We start from the raw sequence: 9,660 nt of genomic DNA, 5'->3' as shown, positions 1-9,660 counted from the left end.
TGGTGCGATTTGCGAACCGATTTAAAAGGTTCATTGAAAAGAATCAGTTTTTTATTATTATTATTATTATTAAAGAAGAATGATTGAACAAACAAAAATATTAACAAGTAAATCCAGATACACAAAAAATAAGAGCAATCTTAAACTGTAGAACAGTGTTTAAGAGAAGAAAAATAAGTAAAATAAACAAATAACCACATCGGAAAAACAAAATAAAACACAAAATAAAATTAAAAAAACATATAAACAACTAAACAATAGTTCAAATTTTCTTCCTGTTTCCTTAGGACATATTCACAGATTGCAGCGGGGGAGCTATATCAGAAAAAAAATTCTCCATGAAATCTAACAATATGTCATTCTTTTTGTTATCAATTTGCATTAGAGACTTTTTCAAAGCTTCCATTTCTGATAAAAATAGATTACACTTTGGTATGCATTTCGCAAATTTCTGTTTATGAATATAATATTTACCTTGCAAAATGTAAAAGTTAACGAAATACTCAATCATTTTTTTTTGTGTGAATAAGTACAAATAACATCTTTTAAAGATAGCACATAATTAACATTTCTTCGCAGAAATAGAAAGGCACTAACATCAGACCAAAATCTAAGAGACAAATCGCAATTATAAAACAAATGACACAAGTCTTCCTCATGTGTGTTACAAAAACTGCAAGTATTGTCAATGTCCATGAATTTAGAAAGAGCTATATGTGGGTACATTTTGTGAAGTATTTTGAAATGCACCTCTTTAACTTTATTCAAAATACAAAATTTGTAAGGATTTGACCAGGTCGTTTTCCAATTAATATCAGAAATTTTTGCATTCCAAAAGAACGTTCCTCTAGGGGAGATTTTATGTTTTGATTGCAAAATTTGTCTAATATTTTTATTATTACAAGAGGAAGAAAATATTTCAATACCATTATTTTTTAATTCTGGAAATATCCTTTCATTGCTACCAAAAGAGAGGTGATTATTTATTAGTTGTATCAACCCATTTGGAATAGCTTTAACCACTTGTTGAAATTCTTTAAAGGGGATGGGAAAGTTGTAAACATGCATAAAGTCTTCATAAGACAGAATGTTTCCTCTCTCATAGAACATATCTATAACAAAATATATATTCCTTTCAAACCACCTATGCAAAAATAACGATTTATTCCTAGAAGTAATAAGACAATTGTTCCATAAAAGCATTTTATGTGGAGAAAAGTTGTGATGGAAACAAATTTTCCAAGCCAATAATACCTGCTGGTGAAATTTAGATAATTTAATAGGCAACTTTCCTGGAAGAAAGTTACATCTCAGAAGAAAAGAGAACCCTCCAAGTTTTTGAAAGATACATTGTGGGATAAAGAGCCACATAGAATTATCATTTTTTAGACAATTTCTTAACCAATTAAGTTTAAAAGTATTGTTAATGTCAAAAAAATCTATCATCTCTAAGCCACCTTCTACTCTTTTGCCTGATATAATGTCCTTTTTTAACTGGTAAGGTTTATTTTTCCATATAAAATCTAAGAAGGATTTATTGATATCTTTGGAAATTTCATCACTAACATACATGGAAAGAGCAGGGTAAACAAATCTAGAAAGGCCTTCAGCTTTGGACAGTAATACTCTCCCAAAAATGGTAAGATCCCTTTGTAGCCAGTTATTCAAGATATGTTTAGTTTTCTTGATTTTTGATATAAAATTCAATTGTTCACATGTAATTTTATTTTTAGAAATATAGATTCCCAGATATTTAACCCAGAGTCTTTTACTGGTATATTTTCAATAGATAAGTCTATAGAATCGTGTATGTATAAAATTTCACATTTATGAAGATTAAGCTTTAGACCAGAAGATTTAGTGAATTTGGTAATACAATACAAGGGTGTTTTCACTTGATTTTTATCTTTCAAAAATAATGCAGTGTCATCTGCCAATTGAGAAATTTTGACTTCTCTATCAAATATTTTTAATCCCAAAATGCTTTGATTGTTTAAAATTTGAATAGAGAGAAGTTCAGCAACTAATAAAAACAGAAAGGGGGACATCGGACAACCTTGACGTACACCACGATGGATTCCAAATCTTTTAGAGGTTCCCGTATTCAGAATAATAGAACTATTAATATCCTTGTAAAACATTTCCATAATATCAATGAAGTTATTCCCAAACCCAAAAACTTTCAGAGAGTGAAGAAGCCATGTTCAATTGTATGGAAGGCTTTACAAAAATCTAAAAACAAAATAAGAGCCCCTGACTCTATCATGTCAGAATAGTCTAAAAGGTGAAAAATAAGGCAAATATTGTTACTAATATGTCTATTTTTCATAAAGCCGGTTTGAGATTCATTAATAATTTGATCTAGTCCTGATTTTAATCTTCTAGCATATACTAATGCAATCTCCTAGACGAGTCCTTTTGAATTCGAATCCCACTTCCATCATGGCTACAGTCTGGGCAGCCCTGGCCTAGCCTATGTTCTACGTTGGCCGGTGTTACGAGATTTTTTGAATTCTTTGATTCTTTGATTCTTTGAAGCTGCTCTTGGACCATAGTGCGGCCCGGTGGAAAAAAAGGTTGAGAACCACTGTTCTACATGTTGGCCCGCGAACAACTTGACCCCGCCCACAAACACATCATTCTACTGACTACTGCTTCTCTAATCTCGGGGAGTTCAATGCAGGGATTCACAAAACACTTGTTGTTGAAAGATGGACCAGTATCCTGTTTATTTGGACCAGCTGCTCCACGGAATCACAACCTGTAAGTATGATAAATAATAGATGTTTATATTTTCTATAGAGCGTTCAAAATACAGAACTATTGAAATAGGCATATCCTTTCCAACACGCGCTGTACGCCGTAGATAAATCACAACAGACTAGGGCATTTGACCAATCAGAGCAGAGCAGGCTCACGGATAGGAGGGGTTTAGAGAGACCGAATCTTTGAACTGCTTCGAGCGAATCGTTTGAGAATCGCTGGAAAATAAGGTGATATTAAATGCATATTTTGAGAAAACAAAAGCGTTTTTTGACCTTGCATGCATGTAATCCTATTGTAGGAGACTCCCAAAACAATATTAGGAACCGTAGAAATGGCATAATAGGGGCACTTTAACTGTAGTAACTATGCTATTTTGAAATAAACAATAGTAACCTTATTATATTTCTTTAAGGTACTGTCAGCTATCTCACATATTTTGGCAAAATACAGTCTATTGCATAGTGGTGTTATGACAAAAACTTCCAGGCTGGAAGTTTGGTGACGGTGAAGGCGCCGCCTCCGTTCTGTTCAGTTATCCCTCCTCTTCCATCCTTTGCTCACATTGCTCTCCATTCGGTGGGAAAATTCCTGCTGGAACATCCACGGTGGATTTGAACTCGGGGATTGTATTGGAAAAACAGGGATCTGCAACACACGCTGGAGGATTTTATTCCATGTTCTTTCTTTTATTGTTCAGGTATGTGCATGTGCTAACGGATCACGGCGTGATTACAGATGTATTGTTGGGAATTATCCGAACAGCGGTGTCGAGTGACATTCAACACGACAGTAATGTACACGGAGACGTCCCAAATATGCAGTTTACCTGTGAATTGCTACGCTGTTTACCCTGAAGCTGATGTGGTGCTGTTACAAATAGCATCTTGTTGCTTTGAGTCACGTCGTTGGAAATGTAGTGACTAGATCCTGTGTGAATTACAACTGTTATGAAGGTTAAAAAGGAAAAGTTCATTGAGGTTTCATTGTTGTTAGACTTTCTATTACCGTTTTTGCATCAGACTTCATATTAGTATTGTTTTTATGGTCTTAAAGTAAACAAGTGAGCGATAAAGTACAAGTTTGCAGTTGCACTATTTGGAACAAAGTCCACTTACTTTGCAAGCCAGAGTCATTCATTCATGTTGTATGGCATGCTACAAACTTAAATGTAACCCAATGACTCAAAGTAGTTCAAATGTAGATTTTCGAGGAGTTGTGCTTTTCTTTTCTGAAAGAATACGGCGTTATTTAGTTCATAAAGCCCCTTAATGCAATTATTTCCCTATGTCCAGCTTACAGTACATATCTTTGTGTCACTGACTGGCTAATGACAGCAGAAAAACAGGGCTTTTAAGACCATGACATCTGTTTTCCTCTGGGCTGGGTTGTCCCCTTTAATGCCCAGTTGTAATACAGGTTAGAAGAAAGAAAAAATGGGGGCTTCCTCTACACTAAAACAGTGTTAATTGGAGGTCACACAAGTTCCATAAAGCCACAGCCATGCTCACTTTTTCCACACTGGAAATAGCAGATCCGTGACCACAGAGAAATATATTTCTGGTGATATATCCCCTAATAGCTGTCAAAGGAGGTTTATCCGACAAATTTATAGTTACCCAGGAATATTGATTCGCATCCTAAAAACACGCACATGCATCCTAAAGGATGATTTGTAAATTACATGAAGAAAGAGTTGGAGAAATAAGGCATGTATTGTACATTGGGACTGAAGTTTCACATTGACTGTTTTTGTCTCTTGGGTTTGTCTTCTTTTTTTATTGGACTTTTTTCTTTAATTAAAGGAATGTTCTAGAATCCCACATCTGGAGCACTCTGGTCACCCACAGATAGTGATTTCTTCTTCCTCCTCTGCATCACTGCATGAAAAGACGAACAGTCAAGGCCACACTGAGCCTGGCCCTGTAGCCGCCCTAACCACGACCGTCCCAACTGCAATTGCAATGACCAGCTATGTTGTCAGGACCAGATTGAGTTTGAATATAGTTTTACAGTTCCAAGGACATTGGCTTGGTGCATAAAATGTCCGTCTGTCTTCGTGTATTCGGAATTCCTTCAAAAAAGTTGACCCAAAATTGAACATTTTGTTATTGTTTGTGTCATTTCAAATCTGCATTTCTTTATTCTGTGAAACAAAAAATAATAATATTTTAAAGAATCTTTATGCAGGTCTTTTTCATACAACAAAATCTTATAGTGGCCACAACTGTTAAGCTCCAAGAAATGACACAAAAAGCACCACAAAAGTAGTCTATGCGACTCATATTTTCCAATACTCCTATATTACAAGTCTTTTGAGCCCATATGATAGCTTTGTGTCAGGAACAGATAGAAATTTTTCATTATTCACCGACAGTGTTCCCCTCCAGTGGGTTGTTTATGAATCATTTATTGCGTCAGACGTAACAAGTCATCGAGTCTTTAATTTCAATCTTTTAAAACTAATGTGAGGCTTTAGAATTCAACAAATTCAACACACAAGTTGGTTGTGGACTATTTTATGGTGTATGGTGATTCTTGGAGCTTAATAGATGTGGTCCCTATAAATTGCCATTTTATGGAAAAGAGCTGAATGAAGATTATTCAAAAATGGCCAATATAACATATATTATTTTATGTATTTTAGTTTCTTTAAATAAACAATAAACAAAACTAAAGCTAAAATCAATAATTTTAAATGTTACAAGTGACTTAAAGCATCATGTGCAGTATAAGTGGATATTAATTTTAAGATTTGCTGAAGATTACATTTTAAGTGTTATGATATTATTAGTGTTTTTAAAAATGAACTATTATAAGGGTTAGATGATAGCAAAGGTAATCTAAATGTAAAAACATGAGCACCATTAAATAACTAAATATAGCAATTAAATATCCATTATCTGCCAAATAGTTGTTATGGTACCAGTATATATTATTGTGCATTCCTGTTTTATGTATCACTACAATAACAGCAAGAAATTGTAAACAGCACAGAAAACAGAAGACAGATTTTTTTTTCTTCAAATTTGCACATGAATTTGTGATCTTGGTCCAGCAAGTGCTTTTGTAATGGAGACCTTTCTGTATTCAGGTGTGTCCACGGCCTTCATCAGCTTGATTTAATTACACGTCTTGTTTTGGTCTGGGGGTCAGACCTGCCAGACTCTTCTTCCCTTTCAACTGTCAACCTGGCAGTGGTCAGCAGATGGTGGATTGCTTTGTGAAATACCTCCGTAAGCCACCGAGCCTCCCTCCTTCTCAAGGAATTCGCTTCACTGATGGTAGCGCACCAAGCATGGAGGCAGCTAGCCAGACAGATGGAAGGTGAAAAAGCACTATTGCCCCTGCGTTTCTTTTCACTGAAAGAGAACAACTAGTGTGAGTGGTTGCTATGGCGACCACACATTTTCAGACGACTCAGACCCATCTGCTTGCAGGCTGCCCGTTTCACACAACACGTGTAAGCAGAGCAGAGCAGTAATTAACATGATAATTAATAGATGGCTGACTTTTCCAATTGTTGACATGACACATGGTTAGATTCAGATGGTAAATATCATATAGCCTATTATGTTGGGTGTCCACCTTAGAGATAATCACCATGTTTATAATGAAACCATCATATTTAAAAACATGATATTAATCATATCATATAATAAAATTTAATTTGTTGTTTCTACTGTAAATCTATATTAACTTATCATGGGATCTCTTTCAATGCTTTCAGAATCTTTACTTTTTATTTTGTTTCTGTATTTTAAAATATATTTTTATATTAACATTTTAATGACTATATTTATTGAACATTATTTATCAAAATAAGCAGAAAATAGCCTAGTACAAACTTTGCTAAAGTGATTGTTTTGAACAAGTATTAACTTAGACATTAGTATAAAAAAATCAAGAAAAGATCAAGAAAAATGCACTGTGGCTTTAATTCAGCGTAAGCGGCGCAGCAAAAATAGACTCAGCGCCGAAACTATCGCGGCACTGCCGTTTCTGCTCTGCTCCTGCTACGCGCTGCCGCGCCGCCTCTGCGTGCGGTGTGAATGCTCTAATCTGTTAACATGCGCGCCGAAAAAAATACGCTCTGCTTACGCGTGCGGTGTGAAACGGGCGTAAATCAGGGGAAAGAAAGCGGGAGAACGAAAGCGGTAGTGATTTTCATATAGGGTTTTGTCTACGCGATCATGTATGCTTTTTGATTGTGAGAAACTGCTCGCATATGAAACCCACATCCTTGTTTTCACTTCACGAGCTGTACTTTTTCACGTAGTGTAGCTAAATCAAACTGTTAATGGTTTATATGGTAATTTATTTTATTCAGGTTTTCTGTGTCTGAGGGCTTTGCACCTTTCTCAGAAACGCCGCTTCTCCAGCTTGCATGCTGAATTGACAGTAATGCCTGTTAAAAGCATTCTGGTGGTCCACACCCATTCCCGAAACTCACCTTTAAAATCTCCTCGTTTTCTTTTCTGGTTCCCTGTCTCCTCCTCCCGATTTCATGGGCTGTAATCAGTTGTGATAGTTTTGGAACGCTGGCTCTGGCTGAAGTGTTTGTTTCACACAGCTCAGGCATGTGCGGACAGAATTAAATGGCTACAGGAGATCTGTTCCTCCTAAATGATTGATTCATCTCTGAACGTGAAATACAAACTCTTTGATAGCAGATCAGCAGGAAACCGAAATGCGGCTGTTGAAGTAGAGCTTATTGTCCTATGATCTGACAGCTCTCTTGAGGTACCTCACACCCCCACCGTGATAATTACGGCCAACTCAGGTCTGTGCGACCGCAGAACTTTTAGCTTTTATTTATTCATCAGATACAGTTACACATTCTCTGGCTGTTGTGTAAAGTCACGTTGAGGGTCAGGATTTATCTGTGGAAACCCCTAATTGGAAGTGCCAGCTAAGCTGATGATTAGCATTTCTGTGATGTGATACGTGTCGGTGTGATCGGTGCAAGTGTGCTGTTTGAGCCTTTAAAACCCACAGATAAATCGCATCGTATGACCCCTTTAAAGTCCCCATGAAATCAAAATTAAAGTTTTTTGGGTGTTAGTATCAATATGTTAGTCTTAAGGTTATCTATAAGGCAGTGTGCTCCAAAACAGTGACAAAATTCGCATTTAGAAGATTTCAAAGTTTGCAGTTCGTCACTTCCACCAAAACGGCTCAACGATTTTTTTGACGTCACATCGTACTTCAGCTTCTCATGAAACTTTCTGTCCAATCAAATGCTCTCTAGAATCAGAAGCGCCCACCCCCTACACTATAAAATAGACGCTGAAGCCGCGGCTGAAATCGGTCACTTGTCCACAGAATTAGTATTTTCTGTACAGTGAATGGCACGTAGTGCACTATATAGGGGACAGGGAACGATTCAAACAGTGTAAATATGCTTTCCATTGAGGAAAAAAAGAAGTCTGGTTTCACGCTGTGTCACGCTAACCACCGCACCGCACACACACTCTGCTCCGGTCCAGAGACACGATAGCACGAAGCGGATCACATGCGCAAATCAGCGCAGACCACAAAATGTATCGGAGCTATTTGAATTCTACACAGAATGCTATATTTTATAGCAATATGGATGAGATTGTGGCTGGCATACCCTGTCAAATGCGGCTTTACCGAGCTCAACGGCTCTGAACGGCTCTAGCCCAAGCCGTGATATAAACGAACGCTATTGGCTATTTTAAAAAGGGGCGGGGCTGCTTGATATGTCCCGCCCTGTCTTCCTGTTTCAGTTAAAATGACGTCAACACAGAGTAACGCTGCGTGTTTCTAAGCATTTCAGGGGACCTTTAAACCCCACTCCTGAACACTTAATTTGAGTGTGAATCTAACTCTAAAATGAAACATCCAAATCTCAAAATTCTGCCAACAACGGCTGGATAGAACCTCACTGTAAATATTATTATTATTTTTTTTTTTTATTGTTTCAAAGTTTGTCTACTTCAAAATTACATGTTTAATTCAAAGTGTTACTTTCTGTTTCTATGTGATTTTTTGTGACTGAATGAATTGTTTCTAAGTTTGTTTGTTTTTTTCTCGATAGTACATTTGACTCGGATGTACATCACTATGCATATATAATCCTGAAATAGAGCTTCCATGTGTGACAACTAGTCCTGGTCTCTTCTACACCAACAGAATATAACAATTGTATTATACAAATTTCAAATTCTGTCTCCTTTTCTTTTCCTTGCATTTTTGTTTTATTTTACCTTGCTTTTTGTTCCAGCTTTCTGCATGTTTTATAGCACAACATGCGAATAACCATAATTTGCCATGACTGGTATTTTGCATACGCTGAATATGTATAATGAATGTTAATACAGTTAAAATTCTGTCAGAAGATGTTACCAATTACGGTAATTATATGCACATGGCACTCATTAAATAATGTGAAGCATAAGGCATAACTGAAGCACAAATTAGAAGCGCTCTCAATACCTTTAGATTTGGCCCATAAAAATGTATTTTTATGTGCGATTCAGTAATTTTCATAATTATGTTGCAGCACTTTCAGCAAGCCTGCATGTGTAAATATTGTCTCTAACTCTCTCAGCCTCTTAATCTCTTTATCTCATGTGGCACGTGCAAAGAGCAGATGTTTGTTATTTACTGATTAGTTGAATGATCGTTCAGAGTCATATACCGGCAGCCAGAGATTTAATCGTTTAATAAAGTGTATTCTGTCACTGTGTCAGTCATTCGGGTCTCGGATTGGCACTAGCAACACAAATGAATGCGTTTGTGCTTACACAGGAAGCATGCGCCATATTTATAGCTTGATTTATGCGTAAATATGCCAGTGCTTGTGACACGGATATTTCAAATTCAATTCTAAATTTGTCACACAGGCCCAAACTCCCTCGAAAATCAGGC

General features: G+C 36.5%; 1 protein-coding gene across 2 annotated transcripts in view; it reads left to right on the top strand.

Moving 5' to 3' along the window:
* The first annotated feature begins 3,303 nt into the window (after positions 1–3,303).
* LOC107754670 (coiled-coil domain-containing protein 102A-like) overlaps positions 3,304–9,660 on the top strand; it is an 84,777-nt gene continuing 78,420 nt past the window's right edge. Inside the window, exon 1 of one of the 2 annotated variants that reach the window (XM_016571212.1) lies at positions 3,304–3,463. The gene's annotated coding sequence lies outside the window, so the exon portion shown is untranslated. Of the gene's footprint in view, positions 3,464–5,903; positions 6,091–9,660 lie in introns of those variants that run through there. The other variant, XM_016571213.1, reaches the window with a different exon arrangement.

The sequence above is a fragment of the Sinocyclocheilus rhinocerous genome, unplaced genomic scaffold (assembly GCF_001515625.1).
Source record: "Sinocyclocheilus rhinocerous isolate Xijiao unplaced genomic scaffold, SAMN03320098_v1.1 scaffold742, whole genome shotgun sequence".
NCBI lineage: Eukaryota > Metazoa > Chordata > Actinopteri > Cypriniformes > Cyprinidae > Sinocyclocheilus > Sinocyclocheilus rhinocerous.
Note: the sequence above shows the minus strand (reverse complement) of the source record. Positions and strands in the feature narration are given on the sequence as shown.